The sequence below is a fragment of the Tachypleus tridentatus genome, chromosome 10 (assembly GCF_004210375.1).
Source record: "Tachypleus tridentatus isolate NWPU-2018 chromosome 10, ASM421037v1, whole genome shotgun sequence".
Taxonomy (NCBI): Eukaryota; Metazoa; Arthropoda; class Merostomata; order Xiphosura; family Limulidae; genus Tachypleus; species Tachypleus tridentatus.
In genome coordinates, this window is record NC_134834.1 from 96,832,653 (window position 1) to 96,845,030 (window position 12,378).

The following is a 12,378-nucleotide window of genomic DNA, read 5'->3' on the forward strand; positions in this document are numbered from 1 at the left end:
GACTTCTTGCATAGTTTGCTCTTTTCCAGATTCGTATCAGTACATTTTAATATGTGGTAGCCACGTTAATTTTGAATCATAGGTTAGACATAGAAATTTAGCAGCAGAAGGAGGCAGTAAAAGTGATCCATTCATATATAGTTTTGGTGGATCTTTTTTTCAGCTTATTCAGTCTGCTGAATAATATGACTTGGGTTTTGGAATATTGATTTTGATTCTGTATTTCTGGCAGTATTCTTCGATGTTATATTCAGGACTGGTTGTAGGTTCGTTGTTGCTATTGACGGAGTGGGGCACTTTTCCAGACTGCTACATCGTCAGCGAACTGTGATGCATAACCTAAATTTAGGTCCGACAGAGGCATATTACTCACGTACATGATAAATAATATAGGGCTAACATAACCCTTCCTGCGGGACTCCTGCTTCGAGTGAAAAGGACCCTGAGTGGGCCCCCCATTTACATTTACTTTACACATTCTGTTATCCAGGAAGTTGGACAGCCAGCGAATAGTTTCCTGGGGTAATACCATTTCAAGTAATCTATGTCAAGTTATGCACATTGCCAAATGCTTGTCTCAATGTCGAGAAAGCAAGCTACAGTGCATTCTTTTTGTTGAAGCTGTCGGTAATTGATTCTGTAAGTCGAATCAGGTGGTCTGTAGTTTATGGTTTTTCGAACTCCGTTTTGAATTTCTGGTAATTTTGAATTTTCTTCTAAGTAAACTGACAGACGATTACTAATTCATCCTCTCTAATACTTTGCCAATACAACTGGTTGTTTTAATCGGGCGGTAGTTGTTTGGTTTATTCGCTGGCTTTCCTTCTTTCTGGAACATTATTATTGCTTCCTTCCAAGAAACGGGGATATATCCAGCTGATAGTGAGAGATTAAATAACGCTGTTAGGTGTTCATATAATCTCTGAGTGCCTTGTTTTAGGAGGATAGCTGGAATACCATCTTCTCCAGGGGCTTTGTTTTTTTGTGTTGTTAATAGCAGTGCATGACTTCTGTTACAGTGATATGTTTTATCAGTTGATGAGTGCTCCAGTCTTTGTTTTTTCTTGGAGTGTAATAGTGTTGACTGGAAATTTAGGTATAAAAAATGCTTCTGTTTTGATCAATAAAGTTTGTGACTGTATTATAAAAGTATCTGTTCATGTCTGGTTCATGATGTGTCTTAAAACGTGTTTTCTAGGAGTGATATAGATCGGAACAGAAGGTGTCCCAGTTTTCTTCTTTTCTGTTGTCTGATTAAGTTTCGTATTTTATTCCTTATTGTGTTTATCTGAGTGCTTTAAGTGTGGGGTTGCGATTTTGAATGTACTGTCTGCGGAGTATACGACTGTAGATTTCGTTGTATAAAGTTTGGTTTGAATTTCGCGCCAAGCTACAAAAAGACTACTTGTACCAGTAGTCCCTATTTTAATAATGTAAGACTAGAGGTAAGACAGCTAGTCTTCTTCTACTACCGACCGCCAACTCTCTGGGCTACTTTTTTACCAACGAATAGTGGGATTGACCGTCACTATATATAATACCCCCACGGTTGAAAGGGCGAACATGCTTGGTACGAGTCGAGTGCCTTAACCATCTGGCCATGCCGAACCATGTCTAATTCACAAAAAAACAAACAAGTTCTTTAATAACACACTACCATTGTATGTATCATCAGGTCTTGTGTAAAGATAGTTACCAACTCATTTAAATATATATGTAATTTTCAAATGTCTTTATTTTCATTTTTTATCAATTGAAAGCTATGGCGGTTTTATTCAATAAAATATTCTGTATAAGAATAATTTACATACTTTTAAGTCATACAAAACAATGACTGGATTTTATTTCTTTAAATAAGGTATTGATGAAAACAAAACATATTTTATATAGAATCTCATACAGATGATCTCTTTCTCTACCACAACTAAAACCATACTTAATAAATTACTACAAATTCAACAGTGTTATTCTTTTATAAGAGTTTTATTTCAAATAAAGGTACATGAGTAGTTAAAATATAAAAAAAGAAGAAAACCACAACAGCTTATTATATCATAGGTAATGAATATTCATGATGTTCTAAAACACGTTTGTCCATGAAGATTTAATGCAAATGAAATAGAAACCCTATAACTCATAACCCTATATCCCAAGCGAATCGGAAAGGGAGACTCCCAGTTTGTCACAGAAGAAGAAAGTCCACCTTTTGACAGCGCTCTAGTAATAGGGTTTCTATTTCATTTTTATCAGAGGTAATGTACAGATACATGGTGGTTTTCATCAGCTGTGAATATCAGTAACATGAAAATATGTAATATTAACGTAAATTTTCTTAGAACAGAATTAGTAACATTTCATTCAATATATTAGTCAAATCACTGAATACCAAAGTTTTAGAAAATATCGAAATACTAATCAGTGTTATAAAATGACGACATAACATTGTTGCCTTTCGTTTCGTGAATCTTATGCCAGATATTATTAAAATGCAAAACTAGTCAGTTTTACAAGTGGATTAAGTAAATCATATATCTTTTTAATTTCTGTTCTATCTAAAACATGTTCACTGATGTTGACCGAAGAAGGTCGAAACGTTGTTCGCTTTTCTACATAGTGTTTTCTCCACCCATACCAGCCGTTTTTTACATATATACTGTTAAGTAATGTTAGATATCATGGTTTTAATATTCTGAACTAATTCAAATGCCATTTTCTTTTAGTGAGTTTAATTTCATATCAACAATTTTTCCTTAACCAAAAACAAAACGAACTTGTTTGTTTGGGAATTTCGCACAAAGCCACTCGAGGGCTATCTGTGCTAGCCATCCCTAATTTAGCAGTGTAAGACTAGAGGGAAGGCAGCTAGTCATCACCACCCACCGCCAACTCTTGGGCTGCTCTATTACCAACGAATAGTGGGATTGACCGTCACATTATACACCCCCACGGCTGGGAGGGCAAGCATGTTTAGCGCGACGAGGGCCCGAACCCGCGACCCTCGGATTACGAGTCGCACGCCTTACGCTCTTGGCCATGCCAGGCCTCAAAACGAACTGCTACCGTAATTTCTCTTTTAACGAATGACGTCAACAAGAAGATTATTTCAAGGAAAATTACGTAACTAGTATAACTATTGTCACGTGAACACATAGAAAACATCCTTGGAATGATACAAATAAATTAATTATAGTTACACTTCTCAGCAACATAACGACTGAACTGACTAATTAAGTTGGAATATTTATCTCTACATTAACAGAAACTACAGATAAAATAATTATTTTTTTAAGAAAGGTAAAAGGTATTCTCAATGTTTCGTGTAACACATTCCGAAACACGTTTAAGTGATAATTTGGATAATAAATTTCTTGGTTATTAAGTACATGTTACAAATAAAACAACAACCAAATACGTTAAAATACAAGAATAGTTCTCTGACACTAAGCTCCCAGCGGTGAGAAGGCCAATCTGTAAATTCTATAGGCAGCGGTTTATGTGTTTTGTTACCGCTAATGCTCCACACTTTCATGTCGAAGATGCGCGAAAACAGGTATTGTCAAGTTCCACTGTTCGATTAGGCAAGAGCAGACCAAGAGTTAATAGGAATGGGTTACCTCTTGTTTGTTAGTTGACATTTTGGGACGGTTACTGTCAATAGTAGCTTTGTGGGAATATATATATTTCGAGAAAAAAAGTGACATCATTAAATTAAGAAATAAAAAAGGTTTTAAAACTAGACATGTTTAAAGAACAACTAAACTCGGAGTGTTTTTGCAAAAACATATGAAATAGAAAATGGTGAAGGTAACTGATTAGAAACATGTTATTTTAATCAGAAAAATTATCAGGAGAGTTTACAGAATGGAGTAACAATAAAATAATGTAAAAACACAGTTTACGTGAACCAAGAAGCACAAATTCTAAATAAGAGTAGCAGTGAACGACTAGGATTATTCACATTTCTGTATGTTATCAGTTAAATAAATTTAAAAACATAAGATGGGCGTGAAGACAATTCAAACTCTCAACCAATGATGATTCGTTATCTGGTTACCTGATTCCAGGTGGCTCATGGCAGAATGGAAACCGGCTTATTTCGGGGTTTCATCTCGCGAGTATAAAAGGAACGAATTTTATCCAGCTGAATTAGTGATACCCCACTAGCGTAAAACGAGAGAAATTGGGTAAGTAAATAGCTGGCTGGCCACCTGGTGTCAGAAATTTTCGTTTGAAACAAAAAACCCTCTTTGTTACAGGATTTATAATATTTACAGATATTATGTTTGTTGTGATATTATACTTGTGGAGTTATTTACAATTTATATATGCGTATGTGTTTCTGTCTTTTTATCTAATAATTAGCTGTTAGAATTTGAAGCTTCTGTGAACATAATTATGTTGTGTATTTGGTTTGTTTTCACCAGAAAGAACTACAATAATATATACCTAACATTCCTCTGAATGTGTTTACTTAATCCAAATCGTCGTCACTTTTCTTTACAGGTTGATTTACAGTACATTACTTTAGTAACGATGAAGTGCGTTTTACTCGTAGGTAAGATTAATTATTGTATTTTTAATATCTCTTATTCAATAAAATAAGGAAACAATCAAATTATCTTGCAAAACATACAAAAACCAAAACAGTGAAAAATATACATCACAATATAGATAACAATATGTAACAATATATAGCTATCTTTTTCAAATATTACAACAATTTTCATAGATCAAGTACTGTTCTGTGACTTACAAAATATCTCAACGTTAAAAGTGGAAAGTGTTCTTCATTCGATCTTATTTTATTACAACTACTTATTATACATTCTCGTTTGCAGCTTCCATGCTAATGGCAGTGATCTTTTCCTTACCACGGGTGAGTCAGCGAAACTTCTTCAGACACTCTCAAAAACTGAACTTAATCGGTCGATCGACTTAACTTTGTTGACTAAGAGCAATAACTCATATTCAATATATATATATGTATATTAGATGCTAAGACCGTTTCCTGTTTGAAAAAAGTGTACAAAATAACCGTTTTTAATTATTTTATTTTTTATTTTTCCTGGTTATACTTTACATAATCCATGCTGTACTCACGGATATCGAAGCCCAGTTTTGAACGTCTTCAGACCTACTCCTGAGCTTCTGGTGGCAAATTTTTATTTTTAAATTTGGCAGGTTTTTAGTTGTTTGAAGAAAGTGGTCACAGATATGTACACCTTCCAGCTTTACCCCACGGGGTTCTTCAGGAACATAAGTTCACCTTCTTGCCGCATGCGTGCCCCATAATGAAATAGCACTAAGTTTACGGATTTACAATCCTAAAATCAGGAGTTTTATTCCCTTCTGTGGACACAGTAGATAACCCGATGTGACTTTGTTATAAAATACATTCACACATACAGTCCGCTCGCTGAATGGGTTATTAACACCAGTGAAGATGTCGATAGAAATGAAAAGATGTTTTTTTTCTGATAACTGTTTCTGGAGACTTCGAGAAATGAAGAATAAAGTTCCGTTGTAGATTTTTAGGTCTTCTACGGTGTTTTTCCTCAAGAGGTAGCAAACTGTATTTCATAAAACTAATATGTAAGTGTTTTAGTCACTTGCACGTGCCCTCCACATGGACAGCGGTAAGTTTTCGGATTGCCAACAGTGAAATCAGCGGTTAGATGCTATCAGTACACACAGCAGGTAGGCTGCTATGGCTTTACTATAATACTATAAAAAACACATACATAAATACGCTTGTTAACCAAATGATGCATTTATGTGTATTGAGGTTAACCCGATTTAAACAATGTTAGTTATTCCTCATAATTAATGGATTAAATGGGAGATTGCTTTCTAAATCAAAGTCAAGAAGAAACAAACTAAGAAATAGGCTCGCATGAGAATCTTATACGTCCATAACGTGTAGTGCATGATGAAAGCATTATTTTATTACGTATATTTGCTTGTTAGTATTGTACGATGTGACCAGTTAAACACATTACTAACTGTTAAGTTTATCGTCACCTTGTCAGTCGACGAGTGTAGTTTTTAAGAAACAAAGTTCTACAAAAGCTTCAAACACATTCAGGTTTCTATTACTTTTATTTAAGAAATATGTTTATTTAAAGTTAACACATAAAACGTAATTCGGTGCCAGATACGTGCCTTAGCTTGGAATTTATATACTATAGAAAGTTTAAATTTTGTTTCGGTTTTCATATGACGATTTGAAAAATTGATTTGTTTGTGTTTTTCAACCTGTTTATAGATATACCTTTGCCTTATTGGAAAGTAGCCCATATTTATTTAATACGAAACTACATATAGATAAAGAGTACTGTAATTCTATTCCAGAAATGAATGAGAACATACGATTTTCACTAAACAAATTCACGTAAAAGTTTTTAAACGACTGCATTAATAGTGTTGTTAAGACTGGAAACTGAAGACCTTTTTTTCTCCATCTGGCAGGCAAAACGATCTGCTTTTGAACTGCCAGACGGCGCGCAGCTCATTGTGGGCAGTATAAAAACAGGTTTCTACTGTGATGGGCTTGGACATGGCTATTATGCTGATACGACTAACAATTGCCAGATATTCCACGTATGTGTTCCCCAGGTGTTGGATAATGGAGAGCAAATTGTTAATCAGTACAGCTTTCTCTGTGGTAACCAGACCGTTTTTTAACCAACTGACTCTCACTTGTGCCTTCCAAGAAGAAGCTATACCTTGTGCAAACGCTCCTGACTTTTACTTCGTCAATGACAACATAGGAATTGAGGACGCACTTTTCTTGACTGATGATGATATACAGAGAGCAAATCAACTCATTGGTGGATATGGTTCTCGTGTACAGAAAAAATAAAACTTGGAAAACATATAAGATAATGATCAATTGACCAGTCTATGAATATTGTTTTTCAGTGTGCAACAAATAATTTCCTTTTTCATGTATAGCTTATAGAGTGGTTTAATGCAGGCATAGGTGATTCTGTGTTTTCTTTCTTAATTCAGTATTATTTCTACAGGAATAAAGCTAATAACCTTGAGAACCAATTTATAATTTTTAACAACAATATTTTTATAGTCTGTTCAATAAACGATATTCCATACAAATGGTTACAGTCTCTTATTATGCTCAACCATTTCAAATTTGTTTGTAAGCATTATCACTAATTTGTTTGTGAATTTTCCAGTGTTACTCCTCTAAAATAACCACGATGTTATTGGATAAAATAATGGTTATAACACAACTTTTGATAAGGTTAATTGACCTTATTAACCGTCCCTAATTTAGCAGTGTAAGACTAGAGGGAAGGCAGCTAATCATCACCACCCACCTCCAACTCTTTCGCTACTCTTTGACCAACGAATAATGGGATTAAACGTCACGTTATAACTCTCCAACGGCTGAAAAGGGGAACATATTTGGTGCGATGGGAATGCGAACCCACGAACCCAGATTACGATTCGCCCGCCTCTACCCATCTAGCCATGCAGGGCCTCAAAGAAATAGTAAATCCATGAACAAAATCTGTGTTGGATATTTCTATTACTTGTATCCATGTTTCATTATTGACTTTTAAAACTGCTGCCTAGATTAAACGAGTTTAGCACTCACGTGTTATATTTGTAATATACTGTAGAAATTACTTATTTATTAGTACAAATTAATTGATTGATTCCTTCAAATTAAAACATGTTCTTCCGTAATTTTTATGCAAAGTCTGTAATTATAGGGTTTATTGATCGTTTTACTTTTGTTTCTGGTCCTTCATCCAGCTTTCTTCAAATCACAGTTCTCAACTTTCTGGTCATGTGATTTGCTAGACCATCTGTTTAACAGCTTTTGTGATAGAGAAATATGTGCAGCTGTTATTTTACACTTTCGTTCAAACTTTTTTCAGTTCCAGATAAAAGAAGACCTTTCTTTTCGTGAATGTTACTGACTTTTATTATTGTTTGAGATCTACATTGATATTAACAGCAATTTTTAACAACTACCGATAGATAGATTTTTCTTTAGACTTCGTGAGCCTGAGGGATCGTGGTAAAATTAGGCAAGGACGCAGAATCGTCGTTTTTTTAGCATTAATAAGAAGCATGAATCTGATGTTTTTTGATAAAATTACACTTAATTAAGGTTCAAAGTTAGTGCTCCCTAACATCAAAAGTGATTGCAAATGTTTATCACATTAAGCTGATCTTTTCACAAAATAGATAGTATCAAAAACTGAAATAAATTCACAAGCAAAGCTTTTTAAATGAACATGTTGATCACTAGAAGACATTCATAGAACTCTATCAGTTTTCCTTCTTTGTATTTGTCTTTCAACATGTCATTGGATTGCACATCAATTAATTCTACACTTCAGGTGGCAGTTTATCAATAGCACAATCAAATGGGTTTTGGAAAATCCTTATTTCTGTTGCGCTTGCATCAAGATCAGGAAAACGCTCCTTCAACTGCAGTTCCAAATCAGAGAGGATATCTTTCGCAAACCTACGTGGGAATAGAGAACACTTTTCTTGTTTGAACTTTTCACAATATGAAAAGTGTCTGAAACAACTCCTCATCAACTGGAGTTCAAATAGATATAGTTTTTGCCGAAATGCTTTAAAATCGGTCTACAGATGAACATGGTTTCGTCTTGTTATCTAAGATTGAATTCATTCAGGTACGTGGTGAAGTCGAGAGAAAAAAGTTAATTTTCAAAGCCATTCAACCGTGAGTAACGGTTGAGAGCATTGATTTTTATTTAAAAAAATTTCAATCTCAGTTCTAAGCCCAAAATGTCGAGAAATAACCTTTCCACAACAAAGCCATTGAGCTGAAGTGTGGTACCACAAGTCTTGATATGTTGCTTCTATTTCCGTCAAGAATTCATGGAATTGACGATAACAGAGTTCATGAGAACAAATGAAGTTAATTGTTAGAACTACATGCTGCACGGCACGTGACAGATACAGATATTTTCCACACACCGCCTGCTGATGAATAATGCAACGATGAATCATAAGCTTGGAACAACCATCTCTTCTTAAAACTTTGTAAATTTATCCAACTAAACCTTTTCCTGCACTACTTATATTTTACCACCATCCGTTGTAACACATTCCAGCTGTTTTCATTCCAGGTTGTACTGAAAATGTCCTCAGTGATTGTTCTGTCTTATAATACCTGTAAAGTGTAGGACACATCTGTTGACTCGTTAATCGCGATAGAAAACCACTCGAGCTCTTTGACCTTATCTTTCAACTGAGACACAATATTGTTTCCAATGCCTTCGATTCTACGTGCAACTGTATTCGTCGAAAGGCTAATATTCTTAAGTAATTCTGCTTTTTCTGGATAATTTCTTCGGCTACTTCAATCATACATAATTCAATTCGCTCACCATCTGTAAATGGTTTTTCTCTTGGTTAACATGTGTGCCACTTGGAAACTTGCTCTTGTTGCAACTTTATTCTCGGGTTTCTTCCTGTTAAATACAAACTGTTGTAACAACAAGATACATTTAAAGGCTTCGAATTTATGAGAATGTAGCATTCCCGTGAACTGAGAATAGTTTGATGACTGCTTACTTTTATAATGTATACGAATGTTGTATTCTTTTAGCACTGGAATAATCTCGTTGCATATTAAGCACAACGCTTTGTTACGTCATTCAATAACAAAGTCATACCTTCTCTGCTGTTCCTAAAAAACACGACATTCAAAGTAAACTTTTCTCTTCTTTCCATGTCCTGACATAATAACTAGGTATAACTATTAATTCGAACATAAAGTAAACAGCAGCATTCATGAACACAATCGGACGTGCAGGGGGTAGGCGTGGGAACATGCTACTTCAGGGCACTGGGATCGATAAGTGAGATTACATAATACTAAGTAATATGACGTTTTCCAGCAAGTAGAAAAGTGGTTTTCACCTCGATTGACTTTGGCTCATTTACGTTGTATTTTTTACTTTTATATCATTAAAAATGAAAATAATAATAATATCATTATATCGTTTCATTACTTTAATGAACTGTTGGCGGGCTGTATCAAAACTACACTGGCTTTTCCTCAATTACGTTTTATTTGTTGTTCTTATGCATTAAAACATTATATTACTATTTTAATAAACTGTTGGTTGGCCGAAGTCTCGGGCTGTAGTTTGGAGACCCCTACTCTAAAACATAAAATGATTCTTTAAACAATTTAACGAATTTAATTATAAAAGAAAAAATATCCCAATTTAAATGATTGAAACGTTGTAAAGACAATCGCTTTTCACTTGTTGATGCATAAGTAAATCTAAGTGCTTGTGTTTTGAATGTTAAAGAGATATAAATGTACAGATAGTTTGTATAATAGGTTATTATTATTCTTATTTGATACGTATTGCCAAACGACTTTGAATTAAACTAATTACAAACTTAATAATATTTTCATACCGCAAGGGGCGCAAGATAATTAAAATTGAAAGAATACTCCTGGCAAAATGATTTTCCTCGGGCTCGAAATGCACATATGTAACTTCCTAAAAATAATAATAAATAAAGTGTGTCCATTGTTAAATTACTTACAACTTTGTTGGATGGTTGATTTGCATTCACAGGGATTGTTATATTGGCTTGTAACTTGAGTAAATCCATATCAGTTTACAGTGGCACCAATAAAACTTCCACATCAAACACAAACAAGATAGACCAGCTGGAGCAGAGCTTGATAAAAACTAAACCAAAATGATACGTTTAACAAAATCCTTTACGATTAAAAGTATCTTGAAAAACGAAGCTTTGTAGTCACATTTTTTTCTCTCTCCTCTGTTTTAGTTCTGTCCTGAAGTCGACAATGAGCTTTAAATTTAAGAACAATTAACTTTTAACTTTTAACTTGATCAAGGAGCACGCTAGCTTTACTTTGTTTCTAAAGTCACATACACGCATAATTTACAGTTTACTTGAACCGTATATACACAGAGAATTGAAGTTTTAATTTTCTGAACGTTTGTGTTGATGTTCAATAAACAGTATTTTGAATACTGATAAACGAAACATCAGTGTTCGTATTTCATTTGATTTTTATAAAAATCTAGAATGTAGCTACAAAATGTCGCCATTGAGGACACCAAGTGAAATGTGTAGTCCTATAGTGCGCTAGAGTTCTCTTGAACATTCTTTCAAATTTATATTAATGGCGCTTCAGTAGCATACTGGCGTTCTTCGCACTTACAGTATTAGAAGCCAGTATACGGTACCAATGATGGGTAGAGCACAAATTGTCCCTAATTTATTAGAGTAATACTAGAGGGAAGGCAGCTAGTCATCACCACCCACCGCCAACTCTTGGGCTACTCTTTTACCAACGAATAGGGTTTACCGTTACATTATAACGCCCCACAGCTGAAACGGCGAGTATGTTTGGTGCGACGAGGATGCGAACCCGCGACCCTTTAGAGTAGGAGTCGCAAGCTTTAACACGCTTGGCCATGCCGGGCCAGCACCAGAATCATGTAGTTTATCAACAATGTTTAACCCTATTAACGACATTTCGATTCAACATTTTGTAAAACTGTGACATCATATAAGTGTGACAACGTTATTTCTGCGTTTGTTTTTTAATTTTACCCAAAGCCACTCGAAATCCAACTGCTTTAACTATCCCTCATTTAGCTGTAATAAACTATACGTAAGACAGAAAGTGATCACATTTCACCACCAGTTCTTCGGCTATTCATTACTAAATGACTGATGTGTTTAATCATTACATTATAACGTACTCATGGCAGAAAGGGCGAGTATGTTCGATGAAGAAGATTGGAATCCGGTAACCGCAAATTGCGAGTCGATTACTCTAACCATCAAATAACATAAAAATAACACTTACTAGGAGAAACTCTCTGTGTTCCTTCAACCAAAGTCGCTGATATCTTGTATGACTGGGTTCTGTTCATACAACGGAATACGTTGTTTATTACTTTGAATGTATTTGGCTTGATGCTCATACATGTGGAAATGAAAATAAACTTCATAGTTTATCTATAAATTACTGTGAATAAATTACATTTAGATCAACCTTTCCTCTGTAAAATGTTATAGAAACTGATAGGATCGCTTTGCGAAACAGTTTGTATCAGTGTAATGCACCTGGCGGCCTGCGACGTCTTTTTTTTTCAGTCCACACAAATGTTTGACCACGCATAAAAAAATAATTGATGTAAACCGAATTTCAGAAATAACAAAAGAAATAAAATTATTAATGTCCTAAAACCTATCAGTTCCTGAAATTTTTTGTTATGAAGGCTATTCACAAGTTCATACTCGAAGGTAAATTCCTTTGTGAGAATCAAAATTGAGATCATTCATGAAATCAATTCATGGCGTATTAAT

At 34.6% G+C, this 12,378-nt stretch overlaps 1 pseudogene across 1 annotated transcript; it reads left to right on the plus strand.

Moving 5' to 3' along the window:
* Nucleotides 1-4,508: 4,508 nt before the first annotated feature.
* On the plus strand, nucleotides 4,509-7,104 carry LOC143228156 (uncharacterized; annotated as a pseudogene). Its single transcript, XR_013015224.1, has 3 exons — nucleotides 4,509-4,555; nucleotides 4,839-4,876; nucleotides 6,469-7,104. The product of XR_013015224.1 is annotated as an uncharacterized LOC143228156 (transcript).
* Nucleotides 7,105-12,378: the final 5,274 nt, after the last annotated feature.